This window comes from Malaclemys terrapin, chromosome 2 (genome assembly GCF_027887155.1).
Source record: "Malaclemys terrapin pileata isolate rMalTer1 chromosome 2, rMalTer1.hap1, whole genome shotgun sequence".
NCBI lineage: Eukaryota > Metazoa > Chordata > Testudines > Emydidae > Malaclemys > Malaclemys terrapin.
Window position 1 is genome coordinate 238,198,736 of NC_071506.1, and position 24,574 is coordinate 238,223,309.

The window sequence follows — 24,574 nt, forward strand, 5'->3', positions numbered from 1 at the left end:
TGTGCCATTGCTGGAGATAGAGCTCTGATTAAGAGCTAGAGATTAAGAGATAGAGCTCTGATCCAGCAAAGGTTATAAGTGGATCCCCTGTAACCTGAATCTGGCTTTGATTACTAGCAACATTTTTGTAAAGACCCAGGGGGCCGATGACAAGCCGAATGGGAGTTTCTGATATTGATAATGCTTTCTGTGGTAGGCAAACCTTATGAACCTGCGATGGCACAGTCTGATGGAAATGTGGAGAAATGCATCTGCCAGATCCACTGAAATCAGAAAGTTTCCCTGGAAAGCAGGGAGGATGCCACAGAGGTTAGGGTCTTCATCCATAACTTTGTTTTCTTCATCCACTTGTTGAGCCTTTTGGGATCTAAAATGGCTCAGATTCCCCCTGAACATGATAAAGATGATGTAGTATAAACCTGAGACTCTTTCTTTTGAGGAAACAAATTACTCCCTATTACTCCCTTATCCAGGAGGTGAGATATCTCATTCTGGATTAGACCGCTCTTTGTGGGGTATTCAAGATGAGGGACTGGATGAAAAATGGTTGGGGTGGAGCCCATAACTTGAGGAACTATCTTTTACTCACTTTGTTTCTGACCCACTGATCTATGGTCAAAGCAATCCATTCCTGCTGCAAATGGGAAATTCTTCCCCCAGCTTCAGTTCTGGGAGAAGACCTGTGTGGTCCTTATCAGAAAGAGGCTTTTGGAGTACCGGGGTTCCCTCAGTGCTTTCCTCCCAAGCCACAGTTTCACGATTTTCTTCTGGAGAACCTGCTGTGCCTTTACTGGTATTTCTGTGAGGATGAAGGCCAAAAGAAAGGTATTTGTCTGAAAGCCAGTCTGTGCTCTCTCTTAAAGGCATGGTGTGGCATCGGGAGGGGCCGTTTAGATTTTGCTCAATTGTTCACTACTACCTAGTCTAGCTTCTCTCTGAAATGCAGGGCTCCCATGAATTTGGCAGAGCACAGCACCTGCTCCTAGTGGCTATCCACCTTCCAGGGAAACAGCCATAGGTGGTGCCTGGTGACTGTGCTGGAGGCCAGGGCTTTGGCTGAGAATTTCATCTCATCCATCTGAGGCATCAGCAGTGCACACTGTTGCCAGGGAAACTTTCTTTAAAATAGAGCCGAAGTGAGGCTGATCTCTATATTTCAGGGATCTGAGATCTTCCTGCCAGGAGAGGCATGCCTTCGCAAAGCAAGTAGCTGCTAGGATTCAAGATCTTTTATGCTTTTTCTTTCCCTTTTTCACTTTCTTTGATTTTTTGTAGCTTTTTTAGCTCACTGAGAGAGCATACAAACTCCATCATGGCTTTGATGAGGTCTTTGCAACTGACCTTGCTGATGGACTGAAATCCTCTCGTGAGATTTCTTTCTGAGTCCTCACCCATTCCTGCAGGGAGGTGGGAGGAGAAATGTTTCCAGAGCAAAATGGAATGTTTCAATGCAAAATGGGAAGAAGGGGTGGTGTTTATGAGCCCTGCTTCTTTTCCCAGGGTGCTCAGTACTCACTTTAGGACTCAGGTGGAGGAGGATTTGTGTCCCCTCAAGTCTGCCCTCTCTGTTTTTTACAGGCCTCTTGGAAATTCCCCCCTGAGTTGGCTGACTGGGATCCTCTTCTTACTTGGAGCCTCTCCCTGCTCTGCCCATAGACTTCTGGTCCATTTTCCCCAAGTTAGAGTAGCAGTTGTTCTGGTGGGATCCCACTTGCCTGTCTGACTCATAGCCTCGGGGCCTAACAGAGTTAGGGACAAAGGGTTGGGTGCAGTCGGTCTGCAACTCACTATCTGCCAAGCTGGATGGGCAGTCTCACAGAGGGAGCACTGTTTGACTGTTGTTCGGTGCATTTTAGGCTGCTCTGCCAGACCTGGAAGGTGCAGAGTTGCCGCAGAGAGGCCTGGAAGCAGAGGTGCTGGGCAGGTTCCAACACCCAGCTTAAAAGAAAGAAAAAAAAAAAAAAGACCCGTGGGGAGCATGGGCTGGGAAAAAGATCACTGCTCACTACTGCCCCAAACTGTAACCAAAAAAAAAAAAAAAAAGACACGTAGGCAGATGAGAAGATGAGAGCACTAAAGCTGCCGCCCACATGCTGCCATGTAGAGAAAAGTGGCCACAAGCAGGAGCGGAGCAGGCATGGCTAAAGCAGCGGCACTAAAAAGTCAATCCATCTCTGTGACCTTCAAAGTGACCACAGCAGCCCAGACTTCGAGAAGTGGGGGGGATGCTGGATTCCAGAAACATGTATTTCTCATTTATATATTCCCAGTGGGCCCAGCTGGAGGACATTGCATTGTCAGATGGAGCCCTGACTATGTCTTGTTTTCCTGGCATCATATAATCTTAATGCTTTAGGACATAGTACCAAGGTACCAAGCACTCTAAGGTACCAACCTCTCTAGCCTGTTAGTAGCACTCAAACACTGTTGTTAGTCCTATTGAATCCTAGTTTGGAAACAATTTATTCTTTGCTAATTGATTATGTCTTATTCCCCTCCCATATCACAAAGAGACCTACAGTAAGATTTTCAAAGTGCCTAAATGATTTAGGATACTAAATCCCATGAGATTTAGGCATTTTTGAAAAAGTTACCTGGAGACACAAGGGATTACATTTACCAGTAATTACACTGAACTGGAATCAGAAGGACTATAGCTGATCTTTTGCTTGGAAGTGGGGCCAAGTGATTCAGAATATCAAAATGATGCTCTAACGCTAAACGTTGGGAGAAAGTTAGTCCACCATGTAAATATTTCTTATGCATTAGGGCACATACTATTTCATCTGGGAACTTGACTACAGACTCTGTCAGCTGAAAAAGATTCGGTGATAGAGAATATTGAAAGAAAGCTCTTGCACCAAGTGTGCTGAGACTGGGAGAAGAGATGTAAACAAACTGCTTCTGGAAAGGGTGAAATTCACCCTTAGACAGAGGGCTAGCACAAGGGCTATGGCCCACTTGCTATTTTGAGGGCTTAAATGGCCTTGTCATCCAAAGTGAAGCCAGCATGGTAGAGAACAGGGAATGATATGGTCCATGGAGAAGACTAAGGCAGAAGCATAGAAAGTATGAAGAAAATTTGAGTTAAGCAACAATGATCTTTTCTATTTCTTCTCAGACTGGGAAAAGCCCAAAGAAATCAATAAAGAGCCCTGGTGGCTGCAGCAGTAGGGCATGAAACTCATTTATCTTTTCAATCCATTGATGTACGTTATTGAAGGGAGCCTCCTCAACTCTACTTATTTAATCTCATAAACCACTTCATATATTTTGATATTAAACCTTCCAATTCAAGCCTTATTTATAAAACTTTAAAGGCTTCCAGACCTGTGGCTTCTCCTAATATCCAAAATGGAGTCAAGGAAGAACATCCCTTAGAAAATGCACTTGCAGCATTCTGAATAACTTGTCCTGTATTCTTAATTCAGCAATTGTTGCCTTCACATAATCTCGAAGTCTGCTGCCCCTATATACTTTTGAACCTCGCATGGGTAAGAACTATTGTGTGCATCCATTATATCCTGGTGTATCCATGATGCATAAAATTTTTCGTATAATCAAAACTAAGCAGTGCAAATGCCTATCCTCTTCAAAATAGATGGAAACATTTCAGTACATAAAGTAGTCTCGCTAATGATTAGGTTCAAATAAACAAACAATTAAATAAATAAAATCTATTGGTCATTTTTTATGCTAGTAGATGTTATTTTCCACTTATGAATTAAGTCATTTTTAACGGTAATCACTTATTCATTTTCCACACATCTAACCCTTATGGTTCTAAAGCATTGTGAAATTGGGGTCATACCAAAGTAACCAAAGCTGATTTTAGGGTTATAGATGGAGAAAAGCTGAGAATCGCTGCTCTACAATTATTGATAAGCAAACCAATGGCATTAGTGAGACCGTTACTAGAATACTATGTCAAGTTTTCTTGTCCATACTTTAAAAAATAAGTTGAGAAATTGGTAAGGGTTCAGAAAAGATCTGCAAGAATTATTTGAGGCCTGGAAAACTTTTGCCATATAATAAGAGACATCAGAAGTCAATCTTCTTTAGTATCAGAGGGGTAGCCGTGTTAGTCTGGATCTGTAAAAACCGACAAAGAGTCCTGTGGCACCTTATAGACTAACAGACGTATTAGTCTATAAGGTGCCACAGGACTCTTTGTCAATCTTCTTTAGGTTAACAAAAAAAACAGACATGGGTTAACAGACATGGTTATATATATAGGGAGAAGATCTCAGACAGTATAGGGATATTTAATCTACCAAAGGCATAATACAATCCAATGACTGGAAACTGAAGCTAAACAAATTCAAACTAGCAATAAGGCACACTTTTTTCCAAATGGGTGTAATTAATCATTGAAACAATATACCTAGGGATGCAGTGGATTTGCCATCACCGGAACACTTTAAACCAAGATTGGAAGTTATGAGTTTGATGCAGGAATTATTGATTGAAATTCTCTGGCCGGTGTTATTTAAATTATAAGGTTAGAAGATCACAATGGTCCTTTCTGTCCTGAAAATCTCTGAATCTGATATATTTAATTAAAAATCTTGCACTTATGCACTTAGAGCTTGTAAAAAATATTCTAAGCTTGCAGTTTTGATTATTCTTTTGCTTTGGTCAAAATTGCAATTTTTTGTGAAAATAGGATGAAATTATTGTGAAAATGTGAATGAAAATTTAACCCTATTTTTTTAACCAGCTCTATTTGCAATAGAGCCCGGTCAACACACTCCGATTGTTGCACTACTAGACAACAGAAGAATGAGCAGTCATCCCGAGCTGATGTGGAGGCACAGGGAATCAATACAGGTGGCTCTGCCCCTCCCTCTGATTCCCTGTGTTCTGGAGGGCATATGGGTCATATTGTTTTCTTCGTTTGCAAGCAGTGTGGGGGAAGACTCTTATATCACATGTGACATCCCCGACGGAAGAAGCAGAAGGCATTATCTGGCATTATCACACAAGAGCACGATTGCAGTTAAAGAGGAGCTATTTTTCTGTTGAGTTCAATAGTTTCCCATTTTCTAGGTTTAACTGAAAATTGTAACAATAACTCAGCTGAATTAACAGGGAGGATCAGGGCTCTCCTGGGATTTTAAGTTATCCCAAAATAAATTCAACTACTAAAAACATAAGAATGGCCAGGGGTCAGACCAATAATCCATCTAGCCCAATATCCTGTTTTATGACTGTGGCCGGTGCCAGCTGCTTCAGAGGGAATGAACAGAACAGGGCAATTTCAAGTGATCCATCCCCTGTCATCTAGCCCCAGTTTCCAGCAGTTGGAGGTTTAGGGACACCCGGAGCATGGGGTTGCATCCCTGACCATCTTGGCTAACAGACATTTATGGACCTATCCTCTGTGAAATTGTCTAATTCTTTTTTGAACCCCATTATACTTGTGGTCTTCACTACATCCCATGACAATGAATTCCACACATTGACTGTGTGTTGTGTGAAGAAGTACTTCCTTATGTTTGTGTTAAAGTTGCTGCCTATTAATTTCATTGGGTGACTCCCTAATTCTTGTACACCTCTACCCCGATATAACACGACCCGATATAACACGAATTCGGATATAACGAGGTAAAGCAGCGCTCTGGGAGGGGGCGGGGCTGCACGCTCCGGCGGATCAAAGCAAGTTCGATATAACGTGGTTTCACCTATAACGTGGTACGATTTTTTGGCTTCAGAGGACAGTATTATATTGGGGTAGAGGTGTATTATATGACGGGTTAAACAACTCTTCCCTATTCACTTTCTCCCCACCAGTCATGATTTTATAGACCTCTATCATATCCTCCCTGAATCATCTCTTTTCTAGGATGAACAGTCCCTGTCTTTTTAATCTCTCCTTGTATGGAAGCTATTCCATACCCCTAATCATTTTTTGTTGACCTCTGCACCTTTTCCAATTCTAATATATTTCTTTTGAGATGGGGTGACCAGAACTGCACACAGTATTTAAGGTGTGGGTGTACCATGGATTTATATAGTAGCATTGTGATATTTTCTGCTTTATTATCTATTCCTTTCCTAATGGTTTCTGACATTATCTTTTTTGACTGCCACTGCCTATTGAGGGAATGTTTTCAGAGAACTATCCACAATGACTCCAAGAACTCTCATTAAGACCCCATCATTTTGTATGTATACTTGGAATTGTGTTTTCCAGTGTGAATTATTTTGCACTTATCAATACTGAATTTCAGCTTCCATTTTTTTGCCCAGTCACCCAGTTTTGTGAGATCTATTTGTAACTCCTCACAGTCAGCTTTGGACTTTACTTGAGTAATTTTGTATTGTCTGCAAATTTTGCCACCTTACTGTTCAACCTCCTTTCCAGATCATTTATGAATATGTTGAACAGCACTGGTCCCAGTACAGACCCCTGGGGGACCCCACTATTTATCTCTCTCCACTGTGAAACTGACCATTCATTCCTACCCTTGTTTCCTATCTTTTAACCAGTTACTGAACCATGAGAGGACTTTCCCTCTTACCCCATGACTGCTTACTTTGCTTAAAAGCCTTTGGCAAAAGCTTTTGTACTTCACTTTTCGGAAGTCCGTTGACAAGGACGGACTTTCGAAAATCTCAGTACATTATACCCACTGGCTCATCCTCGTCCACATGCTTGTCTGGTACCCTCAAATAATTCTAATAGATCAGTGAGGCCTGATTTTCCTTTACAAAAGCCCTATTGACTCTTCCCCAACATATTGTGTTCATCTATGTGTCTAATAATTCTGTTCTTTACTACGGCTTCAACCAATTTGCCTTGAAGTTGGGCTTATTGGTCTGCAACTGCCAAGATCACCTCTGGAGCCTTTTTTTTTTTTAAAGTGTTATATTAACTATCCACCATCTATTTGATACACAGGCTGATTTAAGTGATATGTTACCTACCTTAGTTAGTGGTTCTGCAATTTCATATTTGACTTTCTTCAGAATTCTTGGGTGATTACAATATGATCTTGGTGACTTATTACTGTTTAATTTATACACTTGTTCCAAAACCTCCTCTATTGACACCTCAGTCTGGGACAGTTCCTCAGATTTGTCACCTAAAAAGAATGGCTCAGGTGTGGAAATCTCTGGTGTGGGGATTTCCACCACCCCTTCCCCTGCCCTATTCTCTGCAGTGAAGACTGATGCAAAAAAACCCTACTGATCATGTTGACCTTGTAATTTCTTAGCAACTCTTGCTTCAAGAAAGCATTTAAACACATGAGGAACTGACTCAGGAAGGATTAAAGATGCATTACTTGACCAAACAATGACTAAGGGAAACATGGTAACAGTCAACAAATACCTAAAGGTCATAATCACCAAGGAGGAAGACTGACTGATTGTCCAGGGTAGTCAAAGGGGGCATATCTAGGAGTAAAGGAATGAAAGTAAGCAAGTAAAACTTAAGGCTAAATGGAAAAAAGTATTTCCTGCTGGTGAGGTCTTTTGGATAGTGAAATAGTCTTTTAGGTAAAGTAGTAGAAAATCTATAACTATGATCATTTTAAAAGGGATTGCACAAACATACACACATACACTGTAAGGAGCAATCTTGCACTGGCAGGGAGGTGGGCCTACTAGGTAGCCTGACTGAGAAGCCTTTTCCATCTGGCATTTATTTGACTGAGTGCTTTGTCTCCTGTGTTATATCTGGTAACAATTACACAGTATCTCTGCTATTAAAAAAAAACATGTTATGGAGAGAATAAGAGCAATTACCATGTATTTGTATTGACAATATATAATCAGTTTCTTTTGTATCATAAATAAAGAGCTAACTGCAGGTTGAAACATTGAAAGACCTCTATACAGTCTGTTTTTCAGAACCAGGCAGGAGACACAAGTTTAAGTCCTGAATTACAATTCCCTGTTATGAAATATTGATGATTATAACAATCATTTTAAGGTTTCAAGAAGGGCTGAATAAACCATTAAAATAACAATATGTTTTGTTTATTTAAAAGGATTCAGAATAGGCGGCAATGCTGTATCGCTTATGACTGGATTATGCAATTTTGAGCACCTTAACTTTCCTAACTCTCTGTTCTGTACTCTTCTAACAAAGTTGGTTATAATAACAGTCTGTGGACTTTGTGACAAAGTAAGCGGCAAAATAAGGGTGGCAAATTAGGACTTGATTCAGCAAAGCAAGTAAGCACATACTGAACTTTAGGCACATGACTTCATTGACTTCAATAGATCTAGTCACATGCTTAGCATTAAGTATGTCCTTAAATGCATTGTTGGACTGGGTCTTAGGCTACGTCCTCACTATGGGGTGGGGGGTTGATTTAAGTTACGCAAATTCAGCTACACGAATAGCGTAGCTGAATTCGACGTATCCGAGCCGATTTACCCCGCTGTGAGTACGGTGACAAATCGACCTCCACGGCTCCCCCGTCGATGGCGCTTACTCCTATCTGCACTGGTGGAGTACAAGCGTTGATTCGGGGATAGATTGTCGCGTCCTGGCGAGATGTGATAATTCGATCCCCGAGAGATCGATTTCTACCCGCTGATTCAGGCGGGTAGTGTAGATTCATAGATTCATAGATTCTAGGACTGGAAGGGACCTCGAGAGGTCATCGAGTCCAGTCCCCTGTGTAGACGTAGCCTTAGTAACCATAATGGGACAGCCTGTCCTTTAAGGGCTGGAGCCCTGGTATGGGCCAGTGCCCTACAATTAGCACTGCCTGCCACACCTGGGTTGGGGCACAGGGGTTAATTCATAGAACTAGCTGAGGGAGTAGGTGGTTATAGAGACTGCTGGAAGTGAGTAGGATCCAGCAGTGAACCCTCAGTCTTCATGGACAGTGGCTCCAGACAAAGAAGTCCTGCAAGACCTTCAGCTGGAAGACTGGGAGCTGAAACTTTATGGGGACTTGAGAACTTTTATTTTGAATAATTTCTATGTTTAATAAATCCAGCCCCAGGGAGGAGTACAGCTGAAATTAGAAGAGTTTGGTTGTGGATTGCTTAAGGGGCCCTAAGGAGGGGAACAGAGGCAGGCCACCTCCTGAGCATTCCCTCATGGCCTGAGGTGTCTAACAGCCGGCCTACCTCCATTTTGTGGAAAAATTATGCTATTATTCACCCAGGTCTAATCATTATGATACCTAATAATAAACTAACTTTTACACATGAATGAATAAATATGTTTGTGACTAGGGAGTCTAGAAAAAGAAAGAGGAAGAATAAAGACCAAGGAGAGAAAGGAAAAAACATTCAAAATGTTTCCCTAAATCCCAATGGAGTCTCTGTTTGTTGTTAAGATCAATGAGAGAGGGATTATATTGGCACCTGTGATGGATGAGCAAAGAGAAGGCCACCTAAAATGCAAACAACTCATTAAGGAATTCTGAACATAATTTCCATATAAGACCCTAGATGTCCAACTTAGTAGTAAGGATAAAGTGAGAGTTCTCACATTTGGACACATCAAGAGTAGCAATAGTTCTTAAACCAATGTACAGGATAGACTTGCATTTCTAGTTCATGTTGTAATTGCTTTTAAAACCAGTGTTCTTCTCTTAGCTACCACTGTCCCACTGGTTTAAGTATGCACAGAGATGGTGTATATAAAGCAGTAGAATTAGTGACGTTGAGAATTGGAGCCTAAATTCCATGGTGATGTATACTTTAGAAGAGCTTTGGATAGACAGAATCTATTTCCAAGACTGCTGTGTCCTAAATGTTGTATTTTAATTTAAAAAAACATTCACCTTTGGGTTTTTTCACCTTTGGGATATGACATTGTCTTAAGCAAACTTTTAGATAGTTTGTGAACAGTAAAAGGAAGATGAAGACTGTCTTATCACTCACACACACATTCTATAAACACATATGGTAACAACTACAATTTCTGTGCTTCTTTTCATTTGTTTCCATGCATTGCTGTTCTTGGTACTATTTCATGATGATATTGCCTCTTAGCTAAAATAATAACATGGGGTTATGAAATAAGAATAGCTTTCTGTCCATTATGCATCCAACTCTTTTCCTTAAATGTCTATTGAATTGTTTAGCAAAGAGGTTTTTTTAGGCCACTGAAGCTTGGAGTATTATTTATTTATTTTCTTTTATTTCAAATTACATACAATCCCCTGTGATGTCCTGACATTGATTAAAAGTAGAGCAGAGCAGGAAATGGATTTCTCATCCTGTGAGAATTTTCAAGATTCTGAAATGCCTTTTCATCCCAAATTGATAAAATTCCCGAAAAGTTTCATGAACTATAAAACCACTTCCCCCCATTTTTGGTATATTATTTTTATTAGCTTTTTTTAAAGAAAACTGAAGATTAACTTAAATTTCTACACAAAAATGTAATTTTGAACTGAAAAATGAAACTTTGTTTCCAAAATATCAAAATGAAACATTTCAACAATTTCAAAACTTTTTCTTTCTTTTTTAATTTGAAACAGGAAATTCATCCAAATTAACCATTTTCCACAAAAAGTTTTGATTTCAATGAATGACATTTTCTGATGAAAAAAACATTTTGTAAAAAGTTTCCCTGATCAATTCTAGTTAAAAGTTTACAATGACCCATGGATTTGCTTACTTGTAGTTCAAATGGAAGTACTCTGTCTGTCTAATTTTTTGACCACCAAAGTGCCTGACAAATGAGTCTCCCTGTTATCTAATCTCACCTATAAGCAGCCCTGGAATATACAAGGGAAATATTTCTTTTTGTGGGAAAGTCTATGAGAGGAGAGAAGAACTTCAAACATCAGGCAGCTTTTTAAATACGAATATACCCAACATTTATATAGTGCTTAGCATCCAATGATCTCAAAGTGGTTTTAAAAGTGTTTCAGAACTTTTATCTCAAGTTTACTGATGGTGGAACTGAGGAATAGGCAGATTCAGCTTGAATTTTTGAGACTCTCTCTGTTTGAGGGAAGAAAAGCACTAAATAATCAAGTAGTTTTGAGAATAACTTTGAAGTTAAAACACAACCATGCTCGGCATGCAAAGTTGCCTTCCATTTCTTTTTCATGTTTAGCATATGCTGTCCTCTGAATGTATTAACTCAAACATGAACTTCAGTAGGGTATCTGTGAGAGATGAAGTCAGAGGCAAATATGTCATCAGGGAAGCATGGTTGAAGTTTTCAGCTTTTTGAAAACAGCAGGAAGTGTGACACAGTTTTGGACATTTCAGTAAAAACTAAGACTTTGTTGAAGTTGTGCATGCCGGCTGATAGGCCCAAAAGGTAACCTGCCCTAGCAATGTGTCCTTTCAAGTTTGCCCCAAGCCTGAAAAATCTATCAGTCTCAAATCAAAATCTGAAAAACTATTGAAAAGTCCAGCTTTTTCTGCTGGGATATTTAGCTCACTACCATCAACTCCAGCATGCTTCGTTTGGGTGCAGACATGGGCATGTGAAAACATAACATTATGCATATGTAAAAGAGTCCCTGGTGGATTAGGTGGCCTAGGGGTTAGTGCACCTAGAGCCCCTTCCTGGCAGGTAGGGCTTCCAGTGCCGGACCTCCTTTAAGCAGAGGTGTGGTGAGATAGGCATGTGGCTTTGATCCCTTGGCTGTAGGGGCAGTTTTAGGGGAGCCCTAGAAGAGTCAACAGTGTCTGGCCCCTGCAGGTGTCTTCTGAGTTACTCTCCCTGGGTCACTTGCTTTGCAGGTTTTTCCTTCCAGTTTCCAGTCCAAGATAAGGTGAAAAGAAAAAGAAAAGACAAACAAATGCTCAGCCCGAACCTGGCTCAAAATATAATCTTATCCTCTAGGGAGGCTTCTTCAGCGCCTTTGTCAGGAGCCTTCAGGGATGGTCTGTCCTCCTCCCCAGCCTTACCTTCTGAGCTGGGTTGCTTCTTTTTCAACCCCTTCTCCAGTTGGAGCATGCTCTGCAGTGCTGGAGGAGCAGGACTACCTGGGCTCAGTACTGCCCTTTAACCCCTTCCAGCCCAGTGTGGGGTGTGCGTACCCTATCACAGCATACCTCATTTCACTGCTCTGCCCATACCTGCTCCGTTCTTGTATTTCTGTGTTCAGTAGTGTACAGTCACTGTGTATTATCTGTCACATACAACAGAAATGCTCGTAATCCTGCTGTTCTTTAGGTCTGATGCTAGATATTAATGTATTCTTTTGGGTTCTGCTTGTTTCATCTATTAAAAAAAATGTGTCACACTACAACAGGGGCGGGCAAACTTTTTGGCCTAAGCGCCACATCAGGTTTCTGAAATTATATGGAGGGCCGGGTAGCCTCCCCAAACAGACAGGCATGGCCCAGCCCCCGACCCCTATCCGACACCCCCCCTTGCTTCTTGCCTCCTGACAGCCCCCCCTGGGACTCCTGCCCCATCCAACCCCCCCCCCCCAGTTCCCTGTCCCCTGACAACCCCCCGGGACCCCTGCCCCATCCACCCCTCCTTGTCCCCTGATCGTCCCTGGACCCCTCGCCCCTGACTGCCCCCTGCCACCCCCATCCAACCCCTCCTCTCATTCCTGACTGCCCCCTGGGACCCTTGCCCCATCCAACCACCCCTTCTCCCTGTCTCCTGACTGCCCCATCCAACTACCCCTTCTCCCTGACCACTCCCAGAACCCCAGCCCCTGATTGCTCCCCGCCACCCCATCCAACCCCTCCTCTCATTCCTGACTGCCCCCCGGGACCCTTGCCCCATCCAACCACCCCTTCTCCCTGACCACCCCTGGAACCCCTGCCCTGACTGCTCCTGCTGCCCCATCCAACTCCCCCTCTCCTTCCTGACTGCCCCCCCGGAACCCCTGCTCCCATTCAACCCCTCTGTTTCCCGCCTTCAGACCGCCCCGACCCCTATCCATCCCCCTGCCCTCTGACCACCACCCAGAACTCCCCTGACCTCTATCCAACACCCCCGTTCCCTGCCCCCTTACCATGCTGCCTGGAGCACCAGTGGCTGGCGGCGCTATAGCCGTGCCTCCCAGAGCATCAGGACAGGCAGCCGTGCCACCCAGCGGGAGCCAGCCATGCTGCCGCACAGCACAGGGCACTGGATCAGGCGACAGAGCATTGTGCCGGCGGCACAGTGAGCTGAGGCTGCTGGAGAGGGGGAACAGCAGGGGAGGGGATGGGGGCTAGCCTCCCCAGTCGGGAGCTCAGGGGCCGGGCAGGAGGGTCCTGTGAGCTGGATGTGGCCCACGGGCCGTAATTTGCCCACCTGTGCGCTACAATAAAATACCCAATGAAGCAAAATCTAAAATATGCAATTTTGTATACTACATTCAACATATATACAAAAAATGATGGAATGATACCCGTACCTTTAGGCCCGTGATTCACGCATGTACAGATTTCCCCACTTCCTTGTGGAAAGGAGGCTGTGATGTGGTGTCCACCCCACACAAGACTTGAAGGAGTTAAGGTGGCCGGGTAGGCCAATTAACTCGCCAGGCTGCAGCTTGATAGAGAGAGAGAGAGAGTGATGGAGTGCCACTGAAGGAAGGGGTGTCAGCTGTGTAGAGCTAATCCCTAGAGTGACCAGGAGGTGGTGCCATCCAGCGGTGAGTATAGTGCCCCATCACAGAGGCTCAGAAACAAACACTCCAGCATTCAGGGGTGTTCAGATTGTGGGAGTCTGGACTAGTGCATTTTAAAAATGGGGGGCCAAAATTTGGGTCTTTGAACATCTTCAAAATTTGGGGGTCTGTTTACCCAAATATGGTGGACTGGGGCTGGACCTTCAGTAAGATTGCTAGATATTTTCCCCACTTCCATGCACTGTCACTTATTAATTAATGTATTATGGAACTCCTAGGAGTATCAGGCGCTTATTGATCTAAGCATTGTACAAATGCAGCAAGGGGTGGTCCCTGTTTCAAAGAGCAATTGTATGGCATAGCATGCAGGTGACACCTAAACTAAGCTCAGGGATAAGAGAGAACCATTTCCAAGTTCTCTGACCTTAAGTATGAATTTGACTCTGTGTTTACTAGCTGTCCAGTCAGCAGCAGTTTGATATTTTTTGAGATTACCAAAGTGGGGGAAAGGAATGGGGAGAATGATCAAATAGGGTGGAAAGAAAGGAAAAAATATATACCACTGTTTACTAAATCATCTTCTTAATCTTCCTCCTCATCCCCTGAAATGTAAATGAAAAGGGCAGCAGTATAATCTGGTACATTTTCCTATTTGTTTATTATTAAGAGAATTAATATAACTATCAAGAAGCATGATTCTTTGGTTCAGCCACAGTTGACTTCACAGTTCTCCATACTTCAATGATCTTCCATGACATCTATAAAACCATTCATTATTGAACTAATACAGGTACAAACTGAGCTTGCCTGGCCAGGATTGCTCTTCTCTGGACTGATGACAAAAAAGCCAGATGCTCAACTGTATAATTAAATGGAATGCCAATATGCTTTTGCTGCTAAAGCTGTTGTTGTGAATATTAGTAGCATCCCTTTCACCTCTTTGGCAATTGCAGACCTTTCTGAAATGCATTCCCTTTCATGTCATGTACTTGCATTGCAGTTGAGCTGTGGAAAGAGGATGATGACATGGCCTGCAGCACTTTGCTAATGAAAATATCCTACCCAATCTGCATACGGATCAGTGGAAGAATAACAGGCTCAGTTCTGTCTCTTGAAACATGGACAGAGCAATGTTACTAACATATAAATGACTTCCTTGGAGATTTCACTCATCATCAAGTTTGAAAATATCTTAAAAGTCGGGGCTCATTATATTATGTTTAAAGAGATGCCTCCTTTACTTTCAAACTTAGATCATTTATTCAATGACAAGTCCAGATACTTTATTAGCAGTTATACCTTAAACTTGACTCACCATGGCCAAAACCCAGCTATTCCACATATAGAATCCACCCTCCCTGCAGTGTTGTGCTAACGTTCATTTTTAACAGAATGTGTGTGTCTAGCCATCATGGCTGTTCTGAATGTAAATGGAGGTAGTGATATTGTCCTGAGTGTACAGACAGCCTTACAGAACAGCTCTGTTGTTCATCTTGCGGTGTACCAAGTCTCTGGAGCAGTGGTTCCCAAACTTGTTTCGCCACTTGTGCAGGGAAAACCCCTGGCGGGCCTGGCTGGTTTGTGTATGGACAGATTACAAATATAGTTATACTCACATCCTTAACAATATTCTTAAGGTCTGATGGCTGCCTTGCCAATTGATCATCATACAGGGATGGTTCCTGCTGGACTTTTCCCACAAGGAATTAATTTTACCCAATTTCAGAGCCCAACAATCTGTGCATGTGCTAGAAAAATGTGACTACTGGGCATCTTGTAGACAAAATTACTCTTAATTTTTCACAGTACCACCCACTGGCAGATCTTTTCCCATCATCTTGTAGCACAGGGTCATTCTTTGGTCACTTTCTTATGTCAAGCATTTCTTAAGCCTATGGCCTAGTATAGCTAAGCTGACATTTTACAAGCCTCAGACAGTAGGCCTTGCGTTTTAGCCCTACTTACTTAAATACCTAATGCATGCTTATTTCTTCTTACTACTGAGCAATCTTATACTTCTATGCAACTTAAATCTGTTTAGTATACAATGATTATATATGGCATAGCATGTTAGTTAGTCATAACATCACACAATAACAATGATAAAATGAAGTAATTGGCTACAGCTTTCAGGGTACAGTCCATCTAGCACCTACCTGAATGGGCCACCAATCTTAGGTAAGACCTTTGTAGATACATCTACAAAGCAATTAAACACTTGCATCAGCTGGCTTGGGCTCATGGATTTTGGGTGGTGGGGCTGTAAAACGGCTGCATAGACATTCAGACTTAGACTGGTGCCCAAGCTTTGAGATCCAGCATGATGGAAGAATCCCAAAACCCAGGCTCCAGCTCCAGCCTGAACTTCTACACTGCAATTTTTAGCCCTGCCGCCTGAGGCCCAAGTCAACTGACACGGGCCAGCCTTAGCCATGTCATGGGTCTTTTATTCCAGTGTAGACGGACCCGAAGTGCTAGCTGAATACAAATAATAATAATAGTAAAATCATAGTCTACCCTATCCTGTAAGAGGTGTCTTACATTATTCTTTTTTCCCCCACGGAGTTATTTGTACTGTAAACAGAAAACATTCATACTGTAGTTTTTCCTAACATTTGTATTGAAAATTGCAGTAGAGATCCACAAGAAAAAACAAAAAACAAATATTTGTCCTGTTCACAGAAGTGAAGATCAGCTTTATGCCTAAAGCAGTTCAGTTCACATTGCACTATGGAGCTAGAAAGATAGATAACTTCCCTCACAGCAGTGTTTGCTTAAGAAACTAAAATTACCTGTGGCTATGGTCTTAATAAAAGCGTTTGTTTACACGTAGAACAATGCAGTATGTGTCAGTTGTAGCTGGTATATGGTACTTGGATATGCAGGAGGCTATGAATCATCAAAAGTGAATAATTTCCCATCTTCCACTGTCTATCATATTGACGCATTTTATAGGCAAATAATACTGCATGTGGGTTTGAGACTCTTTAATACATAAAATGCTATTTTCTCTAAGATCAGTTATGAAAGAAACACCATTTAAATATGTTAAAATGACAAGAGAATTGGTGTATGATTCTTTTGGGATTAGGAAAGGGGAATAAAGAGTAAGGGCTTGATCAAAAGCCCACTGTAGCAGACCGCAGACTCATCGCCGCGGTGCCGCCTGCTGGTTGTCCAGGAATTAGTTCAATTCCAGCACTTGGAGCGCCCCCTGCTGGCCAGTGTCCCGCCTGCCACAAGCCCGGTGTCCCTCCCAGACCTTGGTGCCCTCTTTCCTTGGGGGTGCTATCTTATGGCCATCCCCACACTCCGGGTCTCCCCTCCCAGGGGAACCCCCAACCCTCAATGCCCCCCTTGCCTCAGTGGCTACTGTCAGTCGTCTAGCCCCTGTTTTCTGGGACAAACTACAGTCTGTAATGGCCACTCATCATTGGCAAGGGAGTTGGACCAGCTGCCTCTGCCTATCACTGGGCTGCACCTCTGCAGCCCCAGTACCTTCTTAGGCCTTTTAACAAGGTCTCAGCCTGGGGAGTTGCCAGGTTGGAGCTCCCCAGCTCCTTTTGCCCTTCTCCAGCACTGCTCTGCTTCAGGTCCCCTTGTGTTCCCAGATAGCTAGGTCCTTCCCACTCCAAGGCTGGAGTGAGACTGACCCAGCTCTGCCCCAAGCCCTTATAACAGGGCCAGGTGTGGCCTGATTGGGGAAGCAGCCACAGCTATGGCCACACCCAATCAGCCTACCTTTTTTTCCCAGGAGCGGGGTAACTGCCCTGCTACACCCCCCCACCCCTCAAAATCCCACGCCCAGGGGTAGGAGGGTCCTCTAGCCTGTGTGATCTGGAGATGTCCCCCTAGTCACACTCGCTTCTCTTCACTTTCCTTCAATTGCAGGCCCAGCTCTTCCTCCTCCTTGTTGGCCTTCTCCAGCTCTGCCTCCACTGTCGGCGGGCCTGGTCCATGGCCGACAGCCACGTACATAGGCTAGCCTCCCCTGGACCCTCTAACATGAGGGTCTGGGTCCATACTGTGGCCTGCTCTGCGACAGTCTGGGTCCTGGCCTCTTGCTCGGTCCCCTCTGTTTCAGTTCCTCTGTCTGTGACCTCCCATGGGGCACGGTTCCCCAGCAGGTCTACCACCATCACCGTGGCATCGACCCTGCTGGCCTTTGACACCCATGGGTCCTTAGGCACCTCTTCCTTCACCCCTTGCCCCTTGAGGGGGCAGTGCCTCTTAATGTGGTCCGGCTTGTGGCAGCCCCAGCAGGCTGCCCGCTTCTTTGCTGCCTTGAGCCTCTCATGGTCCTCCCTCCACCTCAGGCCTGGGCACACCCACTGTATGTGTCCGTGTCACCCACAGGCCCCGCATGTCTGCCGCCCCCTGGGTTGCCTCACCCAGCGGGCCGCCTTCGGGCCTTGTCCCCTCCCCTGCTCCAGGTGAGGCCCCTTGCCTCCATCCTCGTAGGGACAATCCCTTTTCAGATGTCCCCGCCGCTTGCAGGCATAACAAGCCCTACATTCCAAGCCCGGCCTCCAGGCCCTGGGCTTCCCCTCAGGCTCTCGGCAGTTCTTCCTGAACTCTCACTTTAGCAGTCTTAGCAGGGCCTGCTGCCCTTCCACCAGCTGCCCCAATTGTTCTTGGAGGGCCCACTGCACCTTGCAGAGTCCCTCTTGGGTCTCCTGGATCCCTTGCAGCAGGGACCCCCTTTGTCTGTGTGGTTCGTCAGCCCCCTTCTGCCAGGACCCCAACTAGGTAGCACCTTCTGACACCTGACCCCAACCAGGGGTAGCACCAGAAGCCTCTGCAAAGAAAGCCCCGGTGTAGCCAGGATCTATCGTCCCTTCCTATGTACCTCGGTTTCTTGGGAATAGTCCTAGTCTTGTCCCTGCCCCTTGTATCTGGGATGACCATCTATGCCCACATTCTCCACCACATGTAGCAGATCGCAGACTCACTGACAGGGCGCACCTGCTGGTCATCCAGGAATTAGCTCAATTCCAGCACTCGGAGTGCCCCCTGCTGGCCGGTGTCCCGCCTGCCACAGGCCCGGTGTCCCTCCCAGACCCCAGTGCACTCTTTCCTTGGGGTGCTGCCTTATGGCCACCCCCACACTCTGGTTCTCCCGTCCCAGGGGAACCCCCAACCCTCAATGCTCCCCTTGCCTCAGTGGCTACTTTCAGTCATTATCTAGCCCCTGTTTTCTGGGGCAAACTACAGTCTGTAATGGCCACTCATCACTGGCAAGGGAATTGGACCAGCTGCCTCTGCCTATCCCTGGGCTGCACCTCTGCAGCCCCAGTACCTCCTTAGGCCTTTAACAAGGCCTCAGCTTGGGGAGTTGCCAGGCTGGAGTTCCGCAGCTCCTTTTGCCCTTCCCCAGCACTGCTCTGCTTCAGGTACCCTTGTGCTCTCAGGCAGCTAGGTCCTTCCTACTCCAAGGCTGGAGTGAGACTGACCCAGCTCCTCCCCAAGCCCTTATAACAGGGCCAGGTATGGCCTGATTAGGAAAGCTATGGTCACACCCAATCAGCCTACCTTTTTTTCCCAGGAGCAGGGTAACTGCCCCACCACACCCACTGAAGTCAATAGGAGTCTTTCCATTGACATCAGTAGGTTTAGATTAGACCTTAAACACTTCCGAGTGGAATATGGATTTAAAGGTTCAGATCCTCAACTTCAGCCAGAGAGCCCTAAGTGAAAATCAGGAGTGATGAGAGAGAGGAAAGGTGCTAATGTGACTTTATCTGTAGATGTGACTGTCTTTATGTTCCTGTGATCCTGGGCTAGCTGTGTGCCATGCTAGCTCCCCAGCATAAGTCAGAGGGGCCTGAAGGCTGCTTTGAGGACAATGGTAGCTAGCATGACTGAATCAAACCCTGTGATGGTGCAGAGGCATGTACATTTCACCTCCTTGTGCCAGTCTGACTTTCTGTAGCCTAGGAAGAATTCACTTGAGCACATGTTGCTTCCTGCCCTCCTTCAGGGCTTCTGCTGGGGGAGGGCAGCTTTTAATTTCTGCAGAAGATTCAGTAAGATACTGTGACAGAGTTCCTGGAGTGCAACCTGGACTGTGGGAACACTGAGCCCTCTGTCCCACCAACCGGGTGAACCCTCACACTGATGCTGTTGCCAAGCTACAAAACTTTGACAGGTGCTGCACTTACACAGACATCCACAGGCAGGGCCGGCTTTAGGACCTGTGGGGCCTGATTCTGTGGTCTGGGTCTTCGGTGGCACTTCGGCGGTGGGGGATCTGCTCCGTGTCTTCCACGGCACTGAAAGACCCCCCACCGCCACAATGCTGCCGAAGACCCCAGAGTGGCCCCCCTGCCTCCGAAATGCCGCTGAAGATCCCAGAGTGGACCCCCACCAGCGCTGAAATGCCACCAGAACGGACCGCTGCCGGGTGAGCCTAAGGTGCGGGGTCCTCTTAAGCGTGGGCGCGGGGCCCTCTTTCCCACGGGGTCCAATTCTGGGGAATCAGGGGAATCGGCCTAAAGCCGGCCCTGTCCACAGGCAGGGACACACTCAACTGAGTTACATGAATGCTTTCCCCAGCCACTCATGAACCAACAATAGAGAGGCTCCAACCAATTCCCCCCAGCTCCCCAGAACTGTACCATCTTGTCCTGGTGAGAAGACTGACCAGTGTAAGTTCATTACCCAGTCTGCCCCTCCCTCAATGTGGAGAGGACACACATTAGCCTTTGTAAACTGATCTGAGATTTCCCAAACATACTGTTTTAGGTAAAATATAAAACAGATTTATTAACTACAGAAAGACAGATTTTAAGTGATTAAAAGTACCAAGCATAGAGACCAAAGATGATTACCTAAGAAATAAAGATAAATTCTCAGTCTGAGTTCTATAAACTAAACATAATTTGAATCAAGCAAATAATGATATAGTTCCTTGGTACACAGGCTGGGACTCTTTTCCAGCTGGGGACCACTCTTCCCAGTTCAAAGTCTTTGTCCTCCAAATGTGTTTCCAGGTGTTGAGTTGAGGTGGGAGTGAGGCAAAGTCATGATGTCACTTACCCTCTTTTATAGTTTCTTCTAGCTTGCTGGAAAGATCTTTTGCTATGATGTAGGTCAAGTAGTCTCCGTTGTATACATGCTCTCGCTGAGAAGTTTCTATAGTACACAGTTTCTGAGATAGTGGAATTTTTCTTTGATGGGTGTTGATGAGCTATTAACGCTGTCTGGCTACTCCACTGTTTTACTTGAAAGGCTGGTTGTGGGTGTTCCCAACCTCACAACGTATTTCAGTAACACACAGGTAGCAAAACTTCATAACTTCACATACAAGGATAGCACATACAATCCATCAGGATACTAATGTTCAACAGATCAAGACTTTTAAAATGATACTTCACAAGGCATATTTTGTATGAAACATATCATAATTATTGGGCAGTGGTGAATATGGGGGTTCCAGAGTGCTGCTCTGAGGTACAGAGTGCCACAGATACCTGCTAGCAGGGCCGGCTCCAGGCACCAGCCTGGCAAGCAGGTGCTTGGGGTGGCCACTCTGGAGAGGGGTGGTACGTCTAGCTATTCGGCGGCAATTCAGTGGACGTTCCCTCACTCCGGCTCGGAGCGAAGGACCTCCCGCCGAATTGCTGCCGCAGATCGCGATTGCGACTTTTTTTTTTTTTGGCTGCTTGGGGCGGCCAAAACCCTGGAGCCGGCCCTGCCTGCTAGTGGAGGCTGCCTAGGAAATGTGCTGAATCAACTCATCCTCGGTCACCCTAATTGCTTCCTCAGCAGACCATGCTGCCCACTTTTGGCTGACTTTCACTGTCTCCACTGGGCCAGCCCAGACCTCTGCTAAATCCAGCCCAGTATAATTGATTTAGTATAAATTAAAATCCTATCATTCAGGATATTTTAGTGATGTATGTTTATTAAGATAAGTTAAAAACAAAATGAACTGGACTGATCTCCAAAGGATGAGATTACAGACTAGAGGACAGCTGGCTTCAGTGTACAATCAGATATGAGAATACTCCTGGCACCCTATATATTAATTAGCATTCTAGAAGTATTTTTAAATTGGCATTCCAGCTCATTTATCTACTCATATTCTGTCTACCTATCTCCAAGAACATGCATCACTTTTACTTCACATTAGCATCTGCATTGTTAACCAGGCAATATCCATCATTTTTGGTTTGCCAAATTTTGTTAGAGAAACTTCACAATTGTGCAATTGAAAAAAAATAAGGAGGGGGGGGGGGAGAAATGCATCATCAAACCTACCTTTCACTTTTCTCTCAGGAGCTGTGTTGCTGTGGATACAAGAAAGGGTCAGGAAGTATTGGAGATGGATAGGGCCTCCATCATGTCCCCTAAGATCCATGGAGTTTGGGGCTCAAACCTCTATCTGTTCTGTAATTCCCTACCACCCTGATAAGATGAGCAAATGGATGCTCGTGGAGTATCCAGAGTGAAAAAATATTACTTAAAATGATTTCATTCATGATATTCACATTCTTGTAATGTTTTAGCAATAACTCTCTCTTTCATGTGCCACGTAGTGCTAATGCAGTAGCTGATACTGAACACTGAATTTGCATATACAGCACAGTGTTTTCTACTAAGATAACAAATGAGGTAACAGGGCCATTATATGCAGCCTTCATCTTATTCATATCATTCAATTGATGCTTTTTTATAAACAATTTGATGCATGTGGGTTTGAGTAGCTCTGTAACTATACACGGATATTTTTGAGCTATACACTTGCAAAGAAAATTCAGCCTAACAGTTTCACAGATTCATAGAATTTAAGGCTAAAAGGGGCCACTGGATCATTTAGTCAGAACTCGTCTTTATTATTGGCTCTTTGGCTGTTAAATTTCACACAGATACCCCTATATGAAGCCCAAAGACTTTAGTTAGACTAAGGCATTTCAGTCCTCAGGAAACTAAACTATTGTGTATCATAAACAGAGAACAGGAAAGACCAATGTGACACCACTGCCTGAGGCCCCTGCAGTAGCAGGAAATCCAGTATGTGAAATACCTCCAGATGATCCCAACAGGTGAACCACACCCCAAGCTGCAGAGGAAGGTTTTTTAAAAATCCAAGGTCCCTACCAACTTGGGCTAAGGGAAAAGTCTTTACTGACCTCAGCACAATATGACCCTGAGCATGTGAGCAAGACACAGCAGCCAGGCATCTGGAAAGAGGATTCTCTGTCCCACCTCAGAGCACTGCTCTATCCTAGCCACAGTCCCATCTCTGGCTGTGGCCAATCCCTGATGATTTAGAGGAAGGTAAACAAACTCTGAATACATCTAGCTGATTGTGCATGGAGGCGGGGGGAAGAGGGGAGAGAATCCTTCCTGCCCCATGCATGAGACTAGCTGAATCCCTGAAGCATGAGATCACTTAAGCACTAATTAGCTCAGCCAGGAAAGGCCTGATGGAGGAGGAAAATACTTAATTGCTGAAGCAAACTGGGGGTTATGAGCTAATTAGCTGGGGAGGCTAGTTAAAAGCACAGGAAGGCAGTGTAAGGGGGAGAGGGGCTAGCAGATCCCATAGGAAGCTAGCTCTCTGGCTGGTGAGATCTCTCCCTGGAGAAAGGATTGAAGGACACTGGGATTAGAAGTGCAGCATGGCAGTTATGACTGAGACTCAGTGGTGGTAATATTAATAAAACTCACAGAGATGCTGACAAGCAAGAGGCATCCAAAGCTGTTTGTGAAGGACCCCAGGGTTGGAGAGAAGCCTGTCACAACAGTCCTGACCTCCCTGCAGCACTGCAAGTGCTGTGAGCATGTTGAGGGCAATGCAGACATTCCCATCTTCCCTATGGCCCATGAAGGAAGGGAATGAACAGGGGAACTCATTCACAGACTCCAATGCCTGAAAGGACCACTATGTCCATCCAGCCTGAACACACGCTCACCCCTGCACACACAGGCCATAGAATATCTCCCAGAAACCGGATTAAAATATATCTTTTTAAAAGGGATTTAATATTATTTGAAGGACTCCAAGGGATGGAGAGTCCACCACCTCTCCTCATAAGCTGTTTCGATGTTTACTTACCCTCACTACTAAGAAATAAAGTCTTATTTCAAGGTTATTTTTAAGGAATTTGTCTAACTTCAGCTTCCGGCCATTGGATCTTGTTGAGCCTTTATCTGTAAGTCTAAAAAGCCCCCACTATCAGATATCTTTTCCCTGTATAAGTGCCTATGCACAGTGATCAAGTCACCTCTCAACCTTCTCTTTGGTAAAGTGAATAAGTTTAGCTTTTTAAGCCTTACATTGTAAGTCTTGTTTTCCAGCCCCAAATCATTTTTGTGGCCATCCTTTGAACTCTCTCCAGGAGACCACATCCTGCTTGAAGTATGGCCACCACAACTCTCAGTATTCTAGTAGTGGTCTTAATGAATGCTGTGTATGGACACAAGCTCACTTTCCTACTTCTATTCCCCTTTTTATATAGGCAAGAATCACATGAGACCTTTTTGCCACAGAATTGCACTGACAGTGCATGCGAGGCAATTATCCACAATGACTCTGAGTCACTGCTTTCCAAGACAGAACCTCCCACGCTATAGGTATAATCTATTTCTTGATTCCCAGATGTATTACATTTCAGTTGGCTGCATTAAAATGCATTTTGCTGGATTGTGACCATTTAGCGAGGGAATTCATATCACTGTAATGGTAACCTGTCCTCATTATTTATTTCCCCACCAATCTTTGTTTCATCTACAAGCTTCACCAGCAAAGAATTCATATCATCATCATCTAGATTGTAGACAACAATATTAACTAGTATTGGACCAAGAACTGATCCCTGGGGAACCACACTGGAAACTCACGGATACCTCCCCATTAGCAGCTACATTTTGAGATCCATCAGTGAGCCAGTTTTTAATTAATCTAATTGTACCACATTAATTTGACATAATTCAATTTTTTTTAAATCAAATGACATGGTACTAAGTCAAATGTGTTAATATTGTATTACCCCAGTTGCCTTTAGAAACCAGACCTATAATCCTGTTTTAAACAAAAGAAACAACAGGTT